This window comes from Apodemus sylvaticus, chromosome 21 (assembly GCF_947179515.1).
Source record: "Apodemus sylvaticus chromosome 21, mApoSyl1.1, whole genome shotgun sequence".
Classification (NCBI taxonomy): Eukaryota; Metazoa; Chordata; class Mammalia; order Rodentia; family Muridae; genus Apodemus; species Apodemus sylvaticus.
The window spans coordinates 61,499,270-61,524,281 of NC_067492.1; the positions used below are offsets into that span (position 1 = coordinate 61,499,270).

The following is a 25,012-nucleotide window of genomic DNA, read 5'->3' on the forward strand; positions in this document are numbered from 1 at the left end:
CCCTGGGATCAGTTTCTTATGTTCTTACACTTGTGTTTTGCTCTCTGGTTATCTCTAGTGTTAGCTGTTTTGTCTCTGACTGGGGCTTGTCTCTCCTGCAGTCCTGTGTGTGTGTCAGAGTCTCCTAAGAAATGATATCTCTCCAGGAGTAATTTTGGTATGGAAAGCATTGGCACATAATCAGGTAGCTCCAAGTTACAGACACAATCCTGAAGGATCCTGTCCCCATCCTTTCCTTGGTTCCTGGGTTCTGATGGCTCTATGTAGATCCTTCATGGTCCTGGGATTTGAGCAGATGTAGAGGTCTTACCTGAGTTTACACGTGTGATGGAATTTCTGGGAGATCAGCTCTCTCCCCACAGAATTTGGATATAGAGCACAGTGCCAGAGGATCAGCTCTGGCTGTGGGCAGAGAATGGAAGGATCATGGCCCAGGCTGTTCCTTAATTCTTTTGATCTGAGTTTGAACTGAGTGCTCTGTGGGGGTCCCTTTGAGTACAAGTGATATTCTTACCTCTACTCACAGGCTCCTCAGCACTCCTGGGAGACCCGCTCTCTCACTGCAGTATTTGAGTATGGAGAACTGTGACACAGGATCAGCTCTCACCTTTAATGTTTTGAATATTTGGTGACAAGAAAATTTTATTTATGCTCTAAATTGTTTTGGGATCTACAGGCTTCTTATATATTAGTGGTGTCACATATTTCTTTTTTTAGTTTGGAGAAGGGTTTTTTAATGAGTTTATTGGAGATATTTTTCCTAATATTTTGAGCTGGGTGTTGGAGGGTTGAGACATGCTATTGGAGACAGAGGAGAAGAGGAATGGTATGGGGAATTCTGGGATTGTATACCAGGAGAGTGGTAACAACTGGACTAAAAAATGGGAGTAATAAAAATTAAAAGAGTAAATAAAAAAATCAGACTGAAAGAACTGTCATATTCAAAAATATGCAGAATTAACCTAATATGGTGACAGCAATCCAAAAGCAGCAGTCATCATATTTAATAAAAGCCCCCTCAAATTCTCATCTCATTTTTTGCAGACATTCCAAGGAAAAAGAATACAGATAACATCAAAGACAAGTGTTCTAACAGCACTGTGGATGCAGATCTCAGATGAAAAGCTATACTCTGCTATTCTATCCTTAGAATATGGTCGGTTTTGATTCTAAGGAGGATGGTTCCAAGGATGTTCACAGTTGTTCCTAAATCCAGACAAGAAGGCGTCCATTTTAACTAGCCCTGATTATGCTCTGTCTCAGAGCTAAGTCAGGACTATAGTGAAATCCTTTTTAGCTTTTGTTTTATGTGCATGAATGTGTTGCCTGCATATACCTGTGTGACCCATAACCTCCCTTATGCTTGCTCAATGGTGCCAAGCCTCAGCTGTTCTGCATGACAACTTCATGAATTCGAAGGCAGTAGCACCTGGGTTATTCTTACACATAAGCAAGCCGAGCTGTACCATTAGTTCCAACCTAGGTGAGCTCTAGAACACACCTTTTATGTCACTCAGAAAATACTACTCAGTTTTTCACCACAGTGATGCTGAATTCTTTTTAATCACCTCTAATTACTAGCTAGCCAGCATCAATTGTCTCAGTAGTTCCTTCTATTATTACCATTTAAGACCTAGCTTCTGAGTTCTGCTGCTTACTGTGGCTGGAACATGGCTCCTTCTATTCCATTAACAGCAGCTTTCAATATTTCAAATGTATCATTGCCTAATCTTGGCTTTCCTGGAACTTGAATAGAGATCTACCTTGATCTCAAAGATCTCATGACTCTGTCTCGTGAATGGTGGGTTAAAATGCATGTAACACCATGAGATGAACTAAGCTTTTCTATTTGTATTTTAAATTCAGAACCCAGAATCTAAATCAATCTCTTGGCAATTTGACACATACTTGTATCTTCATAATTCTACATCGAAACAATAACCAGGTAATAATCATTCCTAATATGATACGGTTCTCTTTCATACAACTGCAAATCCATAAGTTTAGCTGAATGTAATCTTGTCCTAATGTAACCATTCCTTTAATGCCATTGAATATCCTTGATCACAAAATTCAACTTCATTCAACTTCCTGATGATGCCTTGTATTTGAACCTTTCTTTTTTATTTTTCCTTTCTTAGTTTTTCTGCTTGTTAAAAACTTTCAGGCCAAATTCTATGCAGTGATTTTTGTGACTTACTTTGTCAATATAATTAATGTAAATGTCTTTACTTTAATCTCAAGGAAACTCTTCAGACAAGGGTAGCAAACTTCTTTGCAAAAGCACCAAAATTTAAAAAAACCATCTCCAGAATGTTAATAATCCCAAGCACCCATGTCTATCATATCCTACTATGATACCCTCCTAACTCCCACTTAATTCATGATCATATTCATTATGTTTCTCTCCAGCATATAGAATTTGGAGACTTATCCTTGGGGAAAACACTTTTCCACATTGATTACATTAATATGGTTTCTGTCCGGTGTGTGTTCTTTTATGATACTGAAGATGACTGGGTGTTGCAAAGGCTTTACTACATTGAATACATTCATAGGGTTTCTCTCCAGTATGTAGTCGTTTATGTTTTTGTAGATTACTGTGACATGAAAAGGCTTTACCACATTGATTGCATTCATAAGGTTTCTCTCCAGTATGTGTTCTTTTATGATACTTGAGATGATTGGGTCTTGCAAAGGCTTTACCACATTGATTACATTCATAAGTTTTCTCTCCAGTATGTATTCTTTTATGATACTGAAGATGGCTGCACTGTGCAAAGGCTTTACCACATTGGTTACATTCATGAGGTTTCTCTCCAGTATGTGTTCTTTTATGAATTTGGAGTTTACTGGGTTGTGCAAAGGCTTTACCACATTGATTGCATTCATAAGGTTTCTCTCCAGTATGTGTTGTTTGATGAACTTGGAGATCACTGAATCTTGCAAAGGCTTTACCACATTGATTGCATTCATAAGGTTTCCCTCCAGTATGTGTCCTTTTATGTCTTTGGAGATAAATGGGTCTTGCAAAGGCTTTACCACATTGATTACTTTCATAATGTTTCTCTCCAGTATGTGTTATTTTTTGATATTGGAGATTACTAGATCTTGTAAAGGCTTTACAACATATATCACACTCATAGGGTTTCACTCCAGTATATCTTCTTTCATGCCTGCAATGATAATTAGCACATGTGAAATCTTTACCACATTCATTACTCTGATCAACCATGTAATCAATATGAATTATGTTTAAAATTTGTCTAATGGTAAAGAAGCATCAGATCTTAAGGTTTTAGCACTTTATATGTTAATGGTGTTCTCCCTCATCATGAGTTGTTCAAAACACCTGTGATGGTTATTACATGTCTCATATTTATAATACCCTCTTTTTATATGATGTATTTTAGCTATCTGAAGACAGAATAACTCTGATCTTTATAACACTCAGTGTACTCATATTTTTCCTCTAGTGTGAATTACAACACGTTTGACTGGGAACCAGGACACACAGAAGAATTTCCAAATTCCTAGTCCCCATAAAGATTTTCTACACTATGAGTTTGGGGATATTCCCTGTAAAACTAAAAAAAAAAAAAAAAAAAAAAAAAAAAAAACCCCAACTAATTGCAAACGTCTTTCATATTCCTAATTTCTTTTAAGGCACCATATAACGTATCTTGTTGTTTTAGAACAAAAAAATTATGTTTCTTCTTTCCATGTCCCCATGCTCACATGATTATTATCCATTGTGACACATGATATACCTAATAAAAAAGAATAATAAATGAAAGGTTTACACGTTGAATTCACACTGCTTGAATTTTTCTTTCTCATCACATGTGCAATATAATGTTTCTCCACAACAACATTCTTGATTCTCATAAAATGCCCTCTCACCAATCTGAACCATATTACTGCAAGAATATATGTATCACCAAATTTTCTGTGGACTATTTGCTTATTATAATATTTTGGATATAAATTTTTCACTATTCAATATACAATTTCTAAATACTATGAGAATATACATATTGGCAGATCCACAGCACTGGTCTAATGGAGCTACTTATCAAATGGATACACAAATCAGATATCAGATCTTGAGGTACATGATTTTGTCAGAATATTATAATCATATCTATACTTAAAGGACTTTGATTTTACACTTTTGCTTTTTGATGGAGATTCCATAAGATATTAAAATTTCCTCAGAGACAAATTTGGTACAGCTTGCACATGAAAATTACCTTTCACGACTTCTATCATTTTGACAATGTTCTTCAATGTTCCCAATTATAGCCTAAAACACAGTAAAAGAAAGTACATGATATAGTATTGGAAAATAGGCAAAATTAAAGGTACTGTAATTTTAACCACACCGTGAAAATTACAGTGAAAATTCAGTGAATCTGAATTATTCAGCTCAAATTTCATACAATTAAAATAATAGATCATCAATAACCAAGAAACATTTTTTTCTTCAGAAAAAAAAATAACATTCTTACCTATAGCTTTGAGGTTCATGTAGGTTTCCAACATCACATTTTTGTAGAGGCTCTTCTGGGAAGGATCCATCAAATTCCACTCTTCCTCAGTGAATTTCACATGCACATCATCAAAAGTCACTGCATCCTAAATATCCCATGCATGTACAACACAAAGCATGATACTAACATCACCAGAAAATAAATATATGCTTTCTCAAATATATATTCACATAATTCTCGTGCTTGCTCTGCTTATTTTCTGACTCAGAATTTATAATCACTGTGTCATTTTAGAAAGAGCTTTAATTTAAGATACACCCCTATCACATTTGGACAATTTGAATAGGATACAGCCTTGCTAAAGAAATGACAATTGAGAGGGAGATGCAGGGGAAACAGATCCACAGTACTGAGAACACATCTGAAAAATTGTAGGAACAATTACTAACTACAAACATGATGGGCAATCTGGGTGTATTTGCTCATACCTTTAATCACAGAGGCACAGGCAGGTGTATGTGCAACAGGTGTAACATGCAAAAGGTGAGCTTGACACTGGCATGACTTTTGTAATGTGTTCTAGGAGACTACAAGTTATATTTTAAGAACTTCAATCCCTACAAAAATCAACCAAGGAAACAAAATGATAAAGAAATCACAGTTCTTTACTAAATTCCTTACAAAGAATTGTAGATTCATTGCACATCTGTATTTATCTGGCAGAAACATGAAGTGTAACAGTTTAAACTGTAACATTAGTAAAATTTTACTAAAATAGAATACATGCTTAAATTGTTACAAATGGACAGATGAAAATAATATTAATATAAATGTTATCATAAATAAGCAATGTAGGGCAGGAGAGAGAGCTCAGATTGGAAAGCACCTGCTGGTCTTCCACATTATGGTGGAAAATTCCTCGTAAACACATGGGGGACCAACAGCTACTCATTACTTCAAGATCAGGAGTTCCGAGGCTATCCTCTGACAACACTAAAGATGAGACAAACATGGTATTCATATTCATGCACACAGGCAAAATACTTCCATTTATTCAAACATTTGAGAACAAACACAAGACTGAGAAAGAACAGCATTCATGTGAAACCTAACAAACCTGAATCCTCAGATAATATTGATGTCATGAACATATGCCATTCTGAGAAATAGTATATAGTCTATATGTTTGGCCAAATTTCAACACTAAAGATGTGGAGGAAAAACCGCACAAAAATATGCTTATATTACAAGCACAAGACATGTGTTTTTTTGTGGTTTCTCTTCCTACATTAAGGACAGACAAGGTTCACAGAGAAATATGTTTTGGAAAAGAAAAGCAAAAAGTAAAATAAATTTAAAAATATAAAACAACCAGACTAATAAATAGATTATTATTGAATAGCAAATGTATCCATTGTATTTTATATAATTTAAGGAAAGAGATTATAGTGAAGGTATGGGAGCATGAGAAGAAAGCTGAAGGGTCAGTTTCAACCACAATACAGTAGACACCAAGAACACAATGTTTCCCTTCTAATAGAAATGGTGGGTTAAATCTGGAGCAGAGACTGAAGAAACAGCCAATGAAATTTTGCCCCACTTGAGTGCCATGCTATGGACAAGCACCAATCCATGACATTATTAACGACACTCTGTTATGCTCCCATACTGAATCCTTGAGCAATTGTCCACTGAGAGGATCCACCAAGCAGCTGACTGAAAAAGCTGTAGAGATCCAGAATCAAACATTGCATGGACCTTGGGGACTATTATGGAAGATTTGTTGGAAAGATTGTAATCCCTGAGGAGGAGGATAGGAACTCCACACAAAGACCAAGAGACTCAAGTAAGAAGCACCCTTGGGGACACTCAGAGACTAAGCCACCAACCAAATAGCATACACAGGACAGACTAAGGCCCCTGGCACATATATTGCAGATGTGCAGCACAGAGGCTCAGAAGGTCATCTAATAACAAATGTACCAAGGGCTTTCCCTATAGCTGTGGGGGAGGCGATATCTTTTGAATCTGTTTCCTTAACTGGGCTGCCCTGTCTGGCCTCAGTGTGAGAGGATGTACTTAACTCAGAAGAGAATTGATGCACCAATTTTCGGAATACCTGGGGGCCCCATAACCTCTCAAAGAAAAACAGAGGAGACAGGGGAAGTGACTCTGCCATAGCAAGGGACATATAATAGGGATAGTGATGAGGGTGACAATGAATATATAAATTATTGGAAAAACAAAAAAGAGAGAAAAAATAAAATTTTCATTCTATAAACATTATTTTGGAAGGTATCTGGAATGGCTGCTACCAGATCTTCCACAAGCTTCACAAAGAAAGTTAGACAGGACAGACAAGCAGCCAAAGACATCATCCTATCTAGAAACTTTTTGTTTCAATCAACTGCATCCTGACCATTGACATTATGGGCAAATATTCATCCTGTGATGAAAATGCATTCAGTCTTTCTTCAAGGATCCTAACAGTCTGTAGGAACTCCTACACTGTTCTAACATCTATAGTCTCTTCTGACACACAAGGCAAAATCTTGAAGGTCACCTCTTCTAACAGTTTGGGTACATCCTCTCCTTATATACATCTCTCCATGGCAGATTTACCAATACTTTAGTTATTTCAACAAGCTGTGGTCGCAAAATGCAACTCATAATCATCCTCAAAATTTCACTGCAATGAACTCTCATGGAGTCTTCCCCATGGCACTGACTCTGCCAAGAGATGGCTGGAATCGTGCCAAATTGAAACCATAGAGGAAGAATCCAGGAACTCGAATTTATCATCTATCAGTTTTCAGAAGTCACACCATATAAAAGATCCTCTTAAGTTTGGCTTCTAAGGTGATGGACTCTGCCTCACTTGGTCCATATTTGCAGCAGGTTTTATTTAAAGTTTCTTCTTGGGACTAGGAAACACATTGCCTACTCCTTCCATGAATTTAAGATTTAACAGGAGGACATGTTACACTTGATATATGTTCTTAGGACATTTACCCACTAGAGCCTGTGTTCCACTAAGTTCATATCTGTTTTACTTATAACAGCTGGAAACTGAAAATAAATCAATAAGGTCGCCAACCAAAATTTGGATACAGAATATGTGGTTCATATACAAAATGGAATACTATTCAGCTAGTAAAAACAAGAACATTATGAATCTTGCAGGCAAATGGATACAACTAGATACTATCATCCTAAGTGAACTATCTCAGACCCAAAAGGACATGCATGCATGTACTCACTTACAAATGGATAATAGCCATAAAGTACAGGATATATGCATGATATTTCTTTGACCTGAAGATGCTAAACAAGAAGGAAGCCTAATGGGCTGAATAGATGGCTCAACTTTCTCATCCAGCTCAGGCCCACTTGCTTATGAATATTGTCACCCTCAGTGGAAGACATTTCCCACATCAATCATGTACACTACGTCACATAGACATAGCAACCAGCCATTCTGATGAGAGCACACCCACAACTGAGGCTCCTTCAGATGACTATAGCTCTGAAATGTTGAAATGTTGGCAGCTTCACCTCTCTCCTGACTATGTCTCCTTGTGGATTGACAAGATTATCTCTTCCTGCCCACCTCCTCTCCTAGCTTTCAACATTAACCAGCAATCTCTCTTGAAAATAACAAAAAGGTCAATAAAAGAGGCCACATTCTGCCAACACTATGAAAATCTAGACAGAAAAATGTAAAACAGGAATAAGCATTCAAACAAACAAGAAAAACTGAGAAACCTTACCTAGACCAATAATCACCACAAAAGCATCTGCCCAGACACCAGCATAAATAAGTCAAGGACTGGTTAATTTCATATTGCAGGATCTTAGAGAGAATACTTAAGAAATAATTACTTCCTATGAGAGTTTTAAAATAAAAAAGTCAAACTAAAATAAAGTAAAATAAAGTAGTACAAATACAAAAAAACAAAAATGACCTTTCCATATATAGGTTGAAAAAGCATTTATATCCTAGATCAAAAGTGGATCTGAACATCTCTGAAGATCAAGAGCAAGAAAGGGTTTCTCAATTTAAAAGATATAATTAAGAAACACCCCCCCAGTGTAACCAGGGTTAGTAATGGTTGCGGAGTAGAGGGTTAAGGTTAGGATTAGTACAAGGGTTGTTAGGGCTAGGATGTTTAAGAAATTAAGAGGTTAAGCGATTTAAGGATTAGAGATTTAGGATAAGTATCAGGCTTAGTCTCAGGTTTAGGGTAAAGTTGGCCACCATTATTCTTGATCGTCCCACTGAATCAATAGTATCTCTATTAGACAAAGATGAAATGTCAGGGTTAGGGTCAGTCTCAGGATTAAGTCAAAGAATTTGTTTGTTGTGCTTTGTGAAAACAGCTTCTGTCTTTTCTCTCATCTGCCTTCCTAGTCCTTGCTTTCATAATAGCAAAATATTATTTCTTGCCCCAAATGAAAGTGAAAAGTGAATTATCCACAAACCTAGAATTCCCATATGAGAACGTTCTTTACATTAGTATGGGGCCCAGTTCACATACAACAGAAGAGTAAATATGACTCGCAACATCATTTTTCCCAAGCTCACCAACAAACTGCACCTAAAGATATTCTTAAGTTTATTAAAGAATGGCAGTAAAATGACCTTGTTATTAGTTAGTATTTGCTGATCAATTTATTACCTACTCTGAGGTCAGAACACACCTCATACCTCCCCAGGCTCTGAAGACCTTCTTTAAGAGCATCAGCCTAGCCAGATGAGGCATACATACACTGCTCCCACCACACACATATCACTGGGCACTTGTAAACCAGGAGACTGCAGTGATCTCCAGCCAACCTAGAAGACATAGTCAGTTCTAGGGCAGCCCTAGTCTAAACAGCAGGATCCTGTCTCAAAACACTCAAGTTAATAAGCATTCACACTACATGTGTGCTACTCAAGGAACTTCAGTTTAGGAACAGATTTTCAGGCAACAATTAGAAATTACACCAAGTTACTTCAACACAGCAACCTCTGGACTCAGGCCTTGTATTCCTTTCGCAGAAGAAATATTAAATAACACTGGCCAGCCTTACAGCTTTACAGTGGTAACTTCAAAACAGAGTAAAAAAATATGGGCCAAATGTTTCACGACTGAGTTAATGGCTTGGCTGCTGAAGTTACCACACTTCTAATCCAGTCTGGCATACCTATTTCTTCAACTAAACAGTAGGACAGCATGAACAGGTTTTGCACTTAGCTATTGCTATGTGGTCTCAGGTCTCAGGTGGCTCTCACTGTTAGTCTATGTCCTCCCATACTTCAAAAGAACCTGAACAGCCAAGCAATGGTGGTACACACCTTAATTCCCAGCACTTGTGGGGCAGAGACAGGCAGATCTCTTGTGAGTTCGAGGCCAGCCTGGCCTAAAGAGAAAGTTCCAGAACAGCCAGGTCTACACAGAAAAATAAAGAAAGAAAAAAAAAGGTCTTGAAAATTCAAGATAATAATAGTAATGGTGATAAAGTCCTGATAGACTTTTTTTTTCACTGTTTTGAATTCCAGACTCAACAGATGGGCAATTCTAGTTTTGTTTTGTTTTGTTTTGTATTTTTTTTTTTTTTTTAAGAAACGAAGCTCTTCAAAGATCCGGTAAGTTTCACCACTGCCTTCCCAATGGCAAAACTGTGTTTCCAAGTTTCTCCAAAAGCAATTAGGGGATTGAAAGGAAGAATACACTCAGAAGAAAAGAATTGTGAAACTCCACGATGAGGTAATAGAAAATAATGAGTAACCAGATCAGGATTAGCATGTCCCCGCAAAACACACACACACACACACCAAACTTTGCAAGACCCAGTTTCATTTCAAAGTCTGGTCAATCCTGATTCTTCAAATGCCTCTGTATCTTCTACTCTCCACTGACCTTTCCTGGCCTCTCATACTGGCAAAACTCAACTGCTACTCATTTTCATTACCCCATGTCTTAGTCAAGGTTCTATTCCTGCACAAACATCTTGAACAAGAAGCAAGTTGGGGAGGAAAGGGTTTATTCAGCTTACACTTCCATGCCTCTGTTCATCACTAAAGGAAGTCAGGACTGGAACTCAAGCAGGTCAGGAAACAGGAACTGATGCAGAAGCCATGGAGGCATGTTTCTTACTGGATTGCTTCCGCTGGCTTGCTCAGCCTGCTCTCTTATATAACCTAAGAATACCAGTCCAAGGATGGCACCACCCACAGGGGCCCTCTCCGCTTGATCACTAATTTAGAAAATATCCAAAGCTGTTTCTCATGGAAGCACTTCCCCAACTGTAGAGCTCCTTTCTCTGTGATAATTCCAGCCTGTGTCAAGCTGACACGAAAAAAACAGCCAGAACAAGGTTCTTCTTACTTGGCTTCCTTGTCTAAATTCAGTAAAAGAGATATGCTTAGCCATGCAGAGACTTGAAATGCCATGGCTGGTTGATGCTACAGTTGTCCCTGTGCTTCTTTGAGAGTTAAAGGAGTCAGGGATGATGGACTGTACAAGGTGGATGGAGAGTTGGGAGAAAGTAGAATTTAAATTAAATAAATAAATAATAAATAAATAAGTGGGGAAAGTAAACAAATACATATAAATAGAATGAAAATTTAGAAATCAGCCCATTATTTTTAAAATATACCCAACTCTATATTTCAGGTGTAAGACAAGGAGAAAAGATTTTTGGCCAAAATATCACACAAATGACCTCTCAGTAAAATTCACACAGTTTCTTTTTTTCTTCTAAAATGCTATGATCTCAGTTTCCTCTGGCTTCATACTGTCAAAACTCCAATCTTGCAAGTCCTATGAGAACAACTGATTAAGCTCCATGGACAGCTTTCTATGACTTTCATCATCTCAATTTCTGATATATTCTACATTCCTGACAAAAAGAATAAATTTCTTCTGGCCGCAAAATCAACTATTGATACCATTTGTTTTTGTTATTGTTGTTGTTCTAGCTTGCTACTCTGCTACAATGATGGAATCTTTTGAGCAGAAGCATCTCTTTTAATGAACTATTGTTGTGAAAGGTTTTGGCAGAGCACAATTCATCACTTTGGGAGCTTAGAGTAGAAGCTGAACCTACAAACTGAAGATAAAAGCATGGACACGCATTGTCTCCTGGCTTGCTGTCCTGCTTGGTCAGTGTCCCATGCTCAGGTAGCTCTCTCATCCAACCCAGGCCCACTTGATTATGAATATTGTCACCCTCAGTGGAATAGCCTTTTCACATCAATCATCAGCACTATCCCACAGAGACATAGCAACCACCCTTTCTGGTGAGAGCACACCCTCAACTGAGGCATCTCCAGATAACTCTAGCTCTAAAATGTTGAAATGTTGGCAGCTTCACTTCTCTTCTATGTGTCCTTGTGGATTGATAAGATGATCTCTTCCTGCCCACCTCCTCTCCTAGCTCTCAAAATTAGCCTGCATTCCCTCTTGAGCACACCCTACAAACAGGTCAGTAAAGAGACAACAGTTAAACAACATCCTATGAAAATCCAGAGAGCAAACTCTAAACCAGGAATAAAGCTCACACCCAAAAAAGACAAACCCAGAAACTAATTTCTAGACCTGTTATCATCACAAACCCTGATGACTAAACAGGAACATAGGAATATAATGAATAACAGCCAGGAAAATATTTCACCAAGAAAGCCAAGCTATGATTTCACAGCAGGTCCTGAGAAACTAAAACATGCAAGAGATCTAATGCAAAAAAGGGGAAGGGAGAGGAATGAGAACCTGAGGATGGGATAGAGGTACACAAGAAAACCTGAAGTCAGGCAGACAGATGGGGAGCAGGGAACGAGCAATGAAGGAAGAGAAAGAGAATAGAGAGAGTGCATATGCAGAAAATAGAGACAGAGTACAAATATAGAAGGTTTTACAGGTATATAATGCACAAACGGGAAACAGCAGCAGTTGATTGAGGTAGCTAATGGCTTAATCATTTCCTAAGTCACTAAGATCAGGACATTGAAATTGCCTGTCCACTGACAAATATTGAGGCAAGGATCATCCAAAGAACAACAAATGGAAGAGAGAATCACAAGAATCAAAAATGAATAGCAAGCAGGCAGTGGTGGTGCACATCTGTAATTCCAGCACTCTGGGAGGCAGAGGCAAGCAGATTGCTGAGTTAGAGTCCAGCCTGGACTACAAAGTGAGTTCCAGGACAGCCAGGGCTATACAGAGAAACCCCATCTTGAAAGAAAAAAAAAAACAACAAATCCAAAACAAAAACAACAACAACAACCAAAATATGAATCACAAGAAAAAAGCGATAAATTGGTAAAAACAAAAATTGAATTCTAAAACTTTCCAGGCACTAAATAGCCAAAAGTTCTGTAACAGATGATAAGGCAAAACCACAAATGATTGGAGGAAGAAAAAAAATTAAAAGGAGAAGGAGAAGAAGGGAGAGGAGGAAGTAAGAGGAGGAGGAGGAAGAGGTAGAGAGGAGAAGGAGGAAGAAGAAGAACAAAAAGAAGAAGAAGAAGAAGAAGAAGAAGAAGAAGAAGAAGAAGAAGAAGAAGAAGAAGAAGAAGAAGAAGAAGAAGAAGAAGAAGAGGAAGAAGAAGAGGCAGAGGAAGAGGAAGAGGAAGAGGAAGAGGAAGAGGAAGAGGAAGAAGAAGAAGAAGAAGAAGAACAACAACAACAACAAAAGCAACAACAACAAGAAAACAAGAAGAAAAAGAGGGCAAGGGCAAGGGTGAGGGTGGGGGTGATGGCGATCAATCAGTAAAAAGAACAAGAAAATATTTCCAATTAACACTAAATGAAAACATTCCAAAACTAAAGAAGGTGCCTGTTAATTTAAAAGAAGCATCCAAAATACAAAATATTTTGGGAAAAAGTCCCTTTGCCACATAATAATAAAAACAGTGAACTTCTAAAGTAAAACAATAAACAAACTACAATAGAAAAAATAGCAAAACTAGAGAAAAAAAACAAGTCACATATGCAATCAGAGCTGTTAGATTTATACCTGTCTTTTTAATGAATGCTATAAAACACAAAAGGGTTTGGACATGTGCTGCAGAGTCAGAGAAACCACACATGTTCCTACAAGAAAGCCAGTGGTGTGAATGTTTTGGGCAGATTCAGAATCAGCCATGATAATGAGGTCACTCAGAGGCCACTGACTGATGTGGCAAGTGAGGAGAAGCACAAGGGACCTCACAGGTGTTCACATCTGGCTGATGTTTCCCATACAGCCACAGAGAGGAATCACCACCCCAGCACCCACTGCTCAGCCACCTGTCCCAACCCATTGTGGGCAGTGATTCTGTGCTCACCATGTCACGATTTCACAGCTTCCCTGAGGTCCCCTCACTACATCCAACAGCAGAGCTCAGAGCAGGACAAGGAGAACCATTCAAGCTAGCTCAGAGCAGGACAAGGAGAACCATTCAAGCTGCACAGCAAGGATGAATTTCCCCACCAGCAGGAAGGGCAGGAAGTCCTCCTGCACGAGGCAGTTTCTCCCTGTGCTGATCAGCAGCTGCAGGACCTTCCTGGTGAATCACAGCCCTGGGTGCTGGGCCATGATGTCATCACTGTGGGACTGCTCTCCTGCCTGCCCCTTGCCTGCCTCTCTCATCCGTGGGCACAGGGTAGAACTGTAGGGTCTTCCTGTACAGTGGGCTGGGGGTGGTGGCACTCGAGTGGTGATGGACAGAGAGACAGGGCAGTGAGCTTGTTCACTGTAAAGGTCTTAGACCGCCCACACCCCATGAGGCCCCGCCCTCAGGTCCTTAGGCCCTGCCACCTCTGTGGAGCTGAACTCACTTGGGAAGTAGATGCAGTGGTGAGGGGGCGGGGCCGGTGGATAGAGCTCCCCCCTGTGGGCGTGAACCTGTGGGGGCTTGAACCTGGGATTTTTCCATTCAACATCCTTTGTAGGTCTGGATTTGTGGAAAGGGTTTCTCAATTTAAAAGGTATCATTAAGAAACATCCCCCTCAGTAACGAGGGTGAGAGAGTTAGGGGTTAGAGGGATATGGTTAGGATCAGGACAAGGGTTGTTAGGATTAGGATGCTTAGGAAATTAAGGGATTAAGATAGGAATAGAGATTTAGGGTAAGTCTCAGGGTTAGACTCAGGTTTAGGGTTAAGTTGGCCAACATTATTCTTGATAGTCCCACTGAATCAATAGTATCCCTATTACACTAAAAAGAAATGTCAGGTTTGTAGTCAGTCTCAGGATTAGGTCAAAGGTTTGTTGTGCTCTGTGAACTCAGCTTTTATCTTTTCACTCATCTGCCTTCCTAGTCCTCATTTTCATAATATCAAAATCTTCTTTCCTGCCCCAATGAAAGTGGAGAGTTCTTCCAGAACCTAGAATTCCCACAAGGTAAATATCTTTACATTATTATGGGGCCCAGTTCACACACAACAGAAGAGTAAATATGACTTACAACATCATTTTTCCCAAGCTCACAAACACACTGTACCTAAAGACAGTCTTACGTTTATTGAAGAAGTGCAGTAAAATGTCCTTGTTATTAGTTCGTACTTGCTAATCAGCTAATCAATTTATTACATACTCTGAGGTCAGGACACAACTCATCCCTCCACAGGCTCTGAAGTTCAATCCGCATAAAGGTCTAGAAAATATTTCAAATGAAATGATAAGGGAAACATTTTCCTAATCTAAGAAAGGTGCCTGTTAATGTACAAGAAGCATCAAAAATACCAAACATTGGGAAAGAGTCCCTTTGTCACATAATAATCAAAACACTAAACATATTAAAGAAATATAAAAAAATACATCAGAAAAAAATAACGAAGTAAACAAAAGAATGAGTAATGGATGAAATTAGAACTATTAGGTTCATATCCCTCTTCTTTTTTTAAAGGAATTAAAAATTCAATACTTATACAATGTTCTCTCTGCATGAATTCCTGCATGCCAGAAGAGGGCACCATTTACAATTACATATAATTATGAGTCACCATGTGGTTGCTAAGAATTGAACTCATGGTCTGTGTAAGAATAGCCTGAGCTCTTAACCGCTGAGCCATCTCTCCAGGCATGATCCTGCCTTCTTAATGTATATTATAAAAGGAAAAAGTAGTTTGGACACAAGTGCTGCATAGTCACATAAACCACCCATGCTTCTACAAGATACAGATATTTTGGAAAAAAATTACAATCAGCCATGATACTGAAGTTACTCAGAGGCCATGGCCTGAACTATCAAGTAAGAAGCACCACTAGAAATCTCACAGGAAGTCACATCTGGCTGATGCTTTTAATCCAACCCCATAGTGGACCCACCACCGCAGCATCCACTGCTCAGTCGCATGTTCCTCCCCATTGTGGGAAGATATCCTGTGCTCACTACATCTGGATTTCAGAGCTTCCCTGAGGTCTCGTCACAGCACCTAACAGTAGAGCACAGAGAAGGACACAGAGAAACATTCATGCTTTAACAGCCACAGCGAACACACAGAAAGGCAACTGGAAGATCCCGCCTCTTTGCCTGACTTGCAGGTCTGTCTGGAGGCCTTGATTGGCCAATGATTCAAGCCTTCCTCTGTTAAAGTGTGATTCCTGTCTAGGGGGCAATACTTTTCCAGATAGCAAGAGGGGTTTACACTCCATTAGCATTTGAATTAAGATTAAAAGAGGAACCTCACCCCACCCAGTTCTTGGGAGGACTCAACGTTCCAGCTGAGGCTTGTCAGCTGCCTGTTCTTTCCCTCTGTGAACCAACACCCTGCACTTAAGAGGACCTGATTTCAGACCTTCCCTGAGCTTTCCTCAAAGTCCTTGTCTTCTTACATCATCATGGTGAAAGATTTGCAAAGCCCACTGCACAAGGTGCATTGGAGGTATCAGTGTGACCCAGTAATGCATGACCCATTGCATGACCCAGAATATTAACATTAAGGATGCATTTTTATTAAAAAGAGTTTTAAACTGGCAGTGGTGGTGTATGCCTGTAATCCTACCATTTCGGAGGCAGAGGCTGGTGAATTTCTAAGTTCCAAGCCAGCCTGGTCTACAAAGTGAGTTCCAGGAAAGTTAGGGCTATAGAAAGAAAACCTGTCACAAAACAAACAAATAAACAAATGAACAAACAAATAAACAAACGAACAAAAAAATAAACCAAGAATTTTGTTTATGGCTAAATGCTTGGATCAGGGAAACTGAAGCTCCCTTAAACAGATGATAGGTATCAATCAACCTCAGATGAAAAGCCAGATACATAAGGGAATCACTGTTGAACACTATTATTATCCAGCAAACTTTCATCAGTGTCAAGGTAGAGAAAAAGCACAGTTGAATTATTATAGATTTTCTATATAAGTCTATCTTAAATCATAGAGAAAATGAATCTTTCACTGTACATAGAAAGGGTAGTTAAAAGAATGACATGATGAAGCCTGTCAGTCAAGGGAAGTTAAGTAAATCAAGGAAATAAACTGGTTAAATTCCCGTTGCAGTATCTTACAGGGAATATCTAAGAAATAATTACTTCCAATGCGAGTTTTAAAATAGAAAAGTCAAACAAATCGCCTTTGTTTGTAAAATAAAGTAGTACAAATACAAAATAAATCACCTTTCCATATATAGGTTGAAAAAGCATCTATAGCCTAGATCAACGGCAGATCAGAACATCTCAAAAAATGAAGATTTAGTAAAGGATTCTCACATCAGAAGTATAACTAAGAAATATTCCTCACAGTAAACAGGGTTAGAGTTAGGGGATTAGAGGGTTATGGTTAGGATCAGGAAAATTGTAGTTTGGGTTAGGATGCTTAAGAAATTAAGGGGTTAAGGTAGAATTAGAAGCCGGGTGGTGGTGGCGCATGCCTGTAATCCCAGCACTCTGGGAGGCAGAGGCAGGCAGATTTCTGAGTTCGAGGCCAGCCTGGTCTACAGAGTGAGTTCCAGGATAGCCAGGGCTATACATAGAAACCCTGTCTCGAAAAAACCAAATCCAAAAAGAAAAAAAAAAAGATAGAATTAGAGATTTAGGATAACTCTCAGAGTTAGGCTCAGGTTTAGAATTAAGGGGGCCACCATTGTTCTTTATGGTACCACTGAATAAATAGTATCCCTATTACACAAAGAAGAAATGTGAGGGTTAGGGTCAGTCTCAGTATTATGACAAAGAATTAATTTGTTGTACTATGTGAATACAGCTTTTATCTTTTCACTCATCTGCATTCCTATTCTTCTTTTTTATAATATCAAAATCTTCTTTCCTGCCCAAATGAAAGTGGAAAGAGAGTTATCCAAGAGCCTAGAATTCCCAGATGAGAAATATTTTTACATTATTATGGGGCCCAGTTCACATAAAACAGAAGAGTAAATATGACTCACAACATCAGTTTTCCCAAGCTCACAAACACACTGCACCTAAAGAATTTCTTAAGTTTATTAAAGAATGGCAGTAAAATGTCCTTGCTATTAGTTAGTACTTGCTGATCAATTTATTACCTATTCTGAGGTCAGGACACACCTCATCCCTCCCCAGGCTCTGAAGAGATTCTTTAAAAGCATAAGCCTAGACAGGTGAGGCATGGATACACTGCCACCACCACACACACATCACTGGGCACTTGTCAAACAGGAGACAAAAGTGAGCTCCAACCAACCTAGAAGACAAAGTGAGTTCTAGGGCAGCCCTAGACTACAAGCAAGCAAGATCCTTTCTCAAAACAGTCAAGTTAATACATATATGCTACTCAAAGGACTTCAGTTTGAGATCAAACGCTGCAGATGGCATTTAGAAATTACAGCAAGTTACTTCAACACAGCAACCTCTGGACACAGGGCTTGGACTCCTTTCTCAGAGGGAATATTAAATAACACTGGCCAACCATATGACTTTATAGTGATAACTGCAAACACAGTCAAAAAAATATACCAAAATTTTGACACTGAGCTAATGGCTTGGCTGCTGTACTTACCACCCTATTAATCTCTTATCGAATCCCTAGTACTTCAACTACACATTAGGACAGCAAGAGCAGGTTTTGCACTTAGCAGATGCCATGTGGTCTCAGGTCTCTAGCGGTTCTCACTGTTAGTCTATATCCTCCCATATTTAAAAAGAACTTGGACAGCCAAGCAGTAGTAGCACACACCTTTAATACCAGCTCTTGGGGGGGACAGAGGCAGGCAGATATCTTGTGAGTTTGAGGCCAGCATGGTCTGCAGAACAAGATCTAGGGACAGCCAGGGCTAATGATGAAACCCTATCTCAAAAAACAAAACAAAACAAAACAAAAAAACAACAACAAAAAACCAAAATAACAGCCAAATGAACAAAAACCCATGACAAGCATGCCAAATGTCCCACCGGTCTCTAACATGCTCCAAGGTCATCCCCTTAATCATCCATTGAGGACCCATCCAGATCATCTTCCACCACAGCCTCATCTCACCTGGACAAGTCAAGAGCACTTTAATTTCCAGAAAACGCACTGCCTGATGCTTTAAGACTGAGTCTCAGGAGTCACACTTCTGCATTTTATTGCAAGGTAAATCCCACTTCCAAATGTTTGTATTTTAAATAAAAATATTTTAAGGTTTTAGTTTTTAAATCAAATGCTATTCATAGCATGTCTATTATGGAGGCCTTTAAGGAGAAAAATGTCAAAATGTATAAATCTTTATCTTTTCTAGACATCTGGGACATTCACTCATTATTATTTTATTTGAGTTCTCAAAGTGAAGAGGAAAATCTGTCCTATTTCCTGTAAGAAATATAATTTTAGGGTCTGTCAACATTTTAAATGCACTGTTGCTATTTTTAAAATATATGCATGCATATTGAATAAGGCTCAGCCTAAGCTTTCCATATAACCATTCACTGGGCACTCAATAATTATTATATGCCAGGCTCCCTGCCTAACACATCAACTCCACTATCTCATTTGTTGAACAAATAAACTCTCATCATCTGTGCAACACCAGGCCAGGCATAAGAATCAGCCATGACATTTATCAAAGTGATTTCTGTACCAGATACTGGTGCTGTGAGGAATCCCTAATGCCTAACACACACGTGTTATCCAGCTCAGCCCATGTTGCTGTCAGCACGGTCTCCATCAGCAATTCTGCGGGAGCTGCAGGATCTGCCATCTGTGGTAGCACAACAGGAAAAGCCATGATTAAGTGATGTCAACTCACATTCCTTTCTACAGGTAGATGAACATTATCTTAACCACCCAGATACATAATTCCCATCATAACTGTACATTAAATTTCCCCAAACATGATGATCTGCATGTCGCAAAAAAGTGAAATTCTCTTCTCCTGAACTCTTAAGCCTGGTGATGGTAGTGCACGTCTTTAGTCCCTGAACTTTGTAGGCAGAGGCAGACAGATCTCCTGTGAGTTCAAGGCCAGCTTGGTCTACAGAGCAAGTTCCAGAACAGCCAGGGTCACACACACACACACACACACACACACACACACACACACACACACACAGACACACTATCTTGAAAGTTCAAAATAACAATAATAATGATGACAAAGTGCTGATAGAAAGTTTTTGCACTGTTTCGAATTCCAGACTCAACAGATGGGCAATTCTAGTTTTGTTTTGTTTTGTTTTTAAAGGAAAGTAACGAAGTTGCTTTCTGATAAGATTTACCATTGCCATACCAATCACAAAACTGTGTTTCCTAGTTTCTTCAAAAGCAGTTAAGGAATGGAAAGGAAGAATACACGCAGATGTAAAGAATGGTAAACCTCCACAATAAGACAATAGAAAACAAACAAGCAAACAAAAACAGGTAACTGGATCAGGAGTAGCATGTCCCCCCAAAACATACACACACACACACACACACACACACACACACACACACAAGCAGCTTTGCAAGACAGACCCAGGTTCATTTCAAAATCTCTTCAGTCCTGAGTCTTCAACTGCCCGTGTCTTCACCTCTCCACTGACTTTCCTGGACTCTCATACTGGCAAGGCCCAACTGCTGCTCATTTTCATTACCCCTTATCTTAGTCAAGGTTTCTATTCCTACATAAACATCTTGACCAAGAAGCAAGTTTGGGAGGAAAGGGTTTATTCAGCTTACACTTCGATGCTGCTGTTCATCACTAAAGGAAGTCAGGACTGGAACTCAAGCAGGTCAGGAAGCAGGGGCTGATGCAGAGGCCATGGAGGGATGTTTCTTACTGACTTGCTTCCCCTGGCTTGCTCAGCCTGCTCTCTTATGTAAACTAAGAGTACCAGGCAGGGATGGCATCACCCAAAAGGTGCCCTCTCCCCATGATCACTAATTGAGAAAATGCCCCACAGTTGGATCTCATGGAGGCACTTCCCCAAATGAAGCAACTTTCTCAGTGATAACTCCAGTTTGAGTCAAGTTGACACACAAAACCAGCCAGTACACTCTTTCACTCACTTGGCTGCCTTGTCTAAATTCAGTAAGAGAGCTATGGCTAAACATGCAGAGAGTTGAAATTCCATAGGTGTTTGATACGCCAGTGGTGCCCATGCTTATTGAAGAGATAAAGGAGTTTGGGATGACAGACTGTGTAAGGTGGAAAAGAGAGATGGGAGAAAATGGAATTTAAATCCAATAAATAAATAATAAATAAATAAATTAGTGGGGAAGTGACAAATACATATAAATAGAATGAAAATTATGAAATCAGCCCATTATTTTTAAAATTTACCCCACTCTATATTCAGGTATATGACAAGGAAAAAGGATTTTTGGCAAAATATCACACAAATGACCTCTTACTAAAATTTACAGTTTCTGTACTCCTCTGATATGCTATGTTCTCAATTTTCTCTGGCTGCATACTGTCAAGACTTCCATCTTCTAGGTCCTATGAGAAAAAATGATTAAATACCATCTACAGATTTCTATGACTTTCACCATCTCAATTTCTGATATATTCCATATTCCTTCAAAAGAGAACATAGATTCTGTCCAGCAGCAAAATCATGTATTGATACCATTTGTTGTTGCTGTTCTAACTTGCTATTCTGCTTCTGTGATAGAATCCTCTTGGCAAAAGGAACTCAGGTAATAAATGGTTGTTGTGAATGCTTCTGTCAGACTATAGTTCACCACTTTGGGAGGTTAGAGTAGAAACTGAAAGGACAAACTGAAGGTAAAAGCATGGACAAACATTGTCTCCTGGCTTGTTGTCATCCTTGATCAGTGTCCCATGCTCAGGTAGCTCTTTCATGCATCCCAGACCCACTTGTTTATGAATATTGTCACCCTCAGTGGAAGAGCCTTCCCACATCAATCATCAACACTATCTCACACAGATAGAGCAGCCAGCAATTATGACAAAGGCACACTTTCAACTGAGGCCCATTCAGACGACTGTAGCTCTGGAATATTGAAATGTTGGCGGCTTCACCTCTCTCCTGACTACATCTCCATGTGGATTGGTAAGATTATGTCTTCCTGCCAACCTCCTATCCTAGCTTTCAACATTAGCCAGTATTCCCTCTTGAGCATACCCAACAAACAGCAGTAAAAGGGGTAACACTCAGTGAACACTCTCTGATAATCTAGACAGCAACCTATAACCCAGGAATAACTTCCCATCCAAACTAGTCAAACTGAGAAACCTTACCTAATCTAAAATAACCACACATGCAGATGCCTAGACACCAGCATAGAAAGATAAGGTATTCCTGCCAGGAAAATAATTCAACATCCTCCGATTTTTAATACTCTGCCTCACTTCATAAAACATCTTTTGCATCAGTTTAGTTTAGTTTCTCAAGACATATTAGGGAAGGAGGAGGAGAAAGAGAAGGAGAAAGGAGATGAGGAGGAGAAGGAGGAATAAAAGAAGAAGAAGAAGAAGAAGAAGAAGAAGAAGAAGAAGAAGAAGAAGAAGAAGAAGAAGAAGAAGAAGAAGATCAATAAACAAAGGTCTAGAAAATATTTCCACAGAAATCATAAATGAAAACTTTCCTAAACTAAAGAAGATGACTGTTAATGTACAAGAAGCATCAAAGATACCAAACAGATTGGGAAAGCGTCTATTTGCCACATAAAAATCAAAACACTAAACATATAATTTAAAGAAATATAAAAAACTACATGAGAAAAAGTAACAAACTAAACAAAACAAAAATTATTAATGTATGAAATCAGAACTATTAGATTCATATCCTTCTTCTTTTTTAAGGATTGAATTCATTATTTATGCAAAGTTCTCAGTACATGTATTCCTGCAGACCAGAAGAGGCCACCTGATCCCATTACATATAGTTATAAGCAACCATGTAGTTGGTAAGAATTGAATTCATGGCTGTGTAAGAATAGCCAGAGCTCTTAACCTTTGAGCCATCTCTCCAGGCCTAAACCTGCCTTCTTAATGTATATTATAAAAGAAAAAAAGATTTGGACCCAGGTGCTACATAATCACAGAAACCACCCATGCTGCTACAGGAAAGCAAATAGTCCAGATGTTCTGGATAGAATTACAATCAACCATGATACTTAAGGTATTTAGATTTCATGGCCTGAATTAGCAGGTAAGAATCAGCAATAGAAACGACACAGGAATTCACATCTTAGTGATGCTTCCGATCCAACCCCATAGAGGATCTACAACCCCAGCACCCACTGCTCAGTCACATGTTCCTCCCCATTGAGGGCAGATATCCTGTACTCACCAGGTCATGATTTCAGAGCTTCCGTGATGTCCACTCACAGCACACAACAGCAGAGCTCAGAAAAGGACACAGAGAAGCATTCAAGCTGCACAACCACAGGGAACACCTCGGAAGGAGAAGGTGAGGGTGAGAGTGAAGAAGATCAATCAGCATAAATGTCTAGAAAACATTTCCAATAGAATCAAAAAATGAAAATTTCCTAAACTAAAGAAGGTGCCTGTGTAAGAATAGCCAGAGTTATTATAAATATATAGCCAGAGTTAATGTAAAAGCATCCAAAATACCAAACAGATTGGGGAAAAGTTCCCTTGCTGCACAATAATCAAAACACTAAACATCTAAAGTAAAGCAATATTAAAAAACTACTACAGAAATAATTAACAAAACTAAAGGGAAAAAAAAGTTACCCTGCGACCTAGCCCCACCCAACCTACAACCCTTGACCCCGGCCAGCTCCAACTTGATCATTTATGTTCCTTGGGAAAGCGCCAGCCCAGACCTCTGTAAACTCTCCCAGGTCTTTGTCATTTCACAGTCCGGCCTGTCTTATTAAGGAACTGGATTCAGTTTATTGGCCTGTGAATTCCCTGTCTCAGCAGTTCACAAGCAGAAGCAAGGACCGGGCACACAGCCCAGTGATCCATGGAGGCCAGGCTCGGGTTCTGTTCCCACAGGAGGGTCATGCCAGGAGGCCACTGTCCTCGCCTGGAGGAGCACAGAGAGGGTTTGCACTCTGCTCTGCTGCAAACTTTCCAGAGCGGGAAGCCAGCACCTTGCCCATCCACTGTACCTGCCCAGAGCACAGAGAGGCTTTACACTCCGCCCCACTGTAAACATTCCAGAGCAGGAAGCCTGTGCCTTTCCTGGCCACAGTCCCCACCTGGAGCACTCTGTCCCCCTGCAAACTTTCCAGAGCGGGAAGCCCGTGCCTTGCTCTTCCACTGTCCCCACCTGAAGGAGCACAGAGGGTTTGCACTCCACCCAGCTGCGGGAAGCCCGTGCCTTGTCCAGCCTCTCCAAACTCACAGTCCCTGTCTGCGGAGATGACAGGAGGATAGAGCGGAGTGACTCCAGAGCTCACAGACACCAGCAGCGTGGAGCACTATCTTTATCCGAATGCGCATGTGAATGCAGTCCCGTTCCACAATTCCAGGCTGGGCTGCTCAGAGCCCAGGAAGCTCAGCAATCCCAGCAGCCGGCTCACCTCCCTCCTGCCTCTGCAGGACCTCCGACCAACACGCACATTCAAACTCCTTGCCCACTTTCATTTATAAAAATTAAAGACAGGAAATGACAACATTCCAGGAGGCTGGATGCAGGGCAGGTGCTGCGGTGATGTCAGGGGTGGTGCCAGCGGTAGCCTGGTGATGGACAGGGATGCCAATATGGCCCCCGCCAGGGGCTGTGATGCATGGTCACAGGGCGGGGGCGGGGCTTGGGGGACGTCAGGGGGCGCGCCCAGCGGTTGCTGGGTGACAGTCAGGGAATCCAACATGGCTCCTGCCTGGGGCTGAAATAGATGGTGGAGGGGCGGGGTCGGCATGACATCAGGTGAAGGGCCAGCAGTCTCTGAGTGACTGACAGTGATGCCAATGTGACATTTTCACTGAATTTGAAGAAATATATAAATATGTGTATTAAAATTGAAGAACTTGATGTAAAATAATACACATGAAAGTGTACACATAGATATTACATCAAAACTGATTGACAAACAATGTAAAAAATTCTAATCAAATTGATGGCTTTCATGGAAAATACTTCTTATAAAATTGAAGAAATATGCAGAAAATTTATTTAAAATTAAGATTTGGCATTGAAAATAAATACACATAAAAAGTTGACAAAGAAAACTAAAT

General features: G+C 39.6%; 1 pseudogene; it reads right to left on the bottom strand.

The window, feature by feature from the left end:
• Positions 1-713: 713 nt before the first annotated feature.
• Positions 714-3,076, bottom strand: LOC127671612 (zinc finger protein 120-like; annotated as a pseudogene).
• Between the last annotated feature and the right edge of the window lie 21,936 nt (positions 3,077-25,012).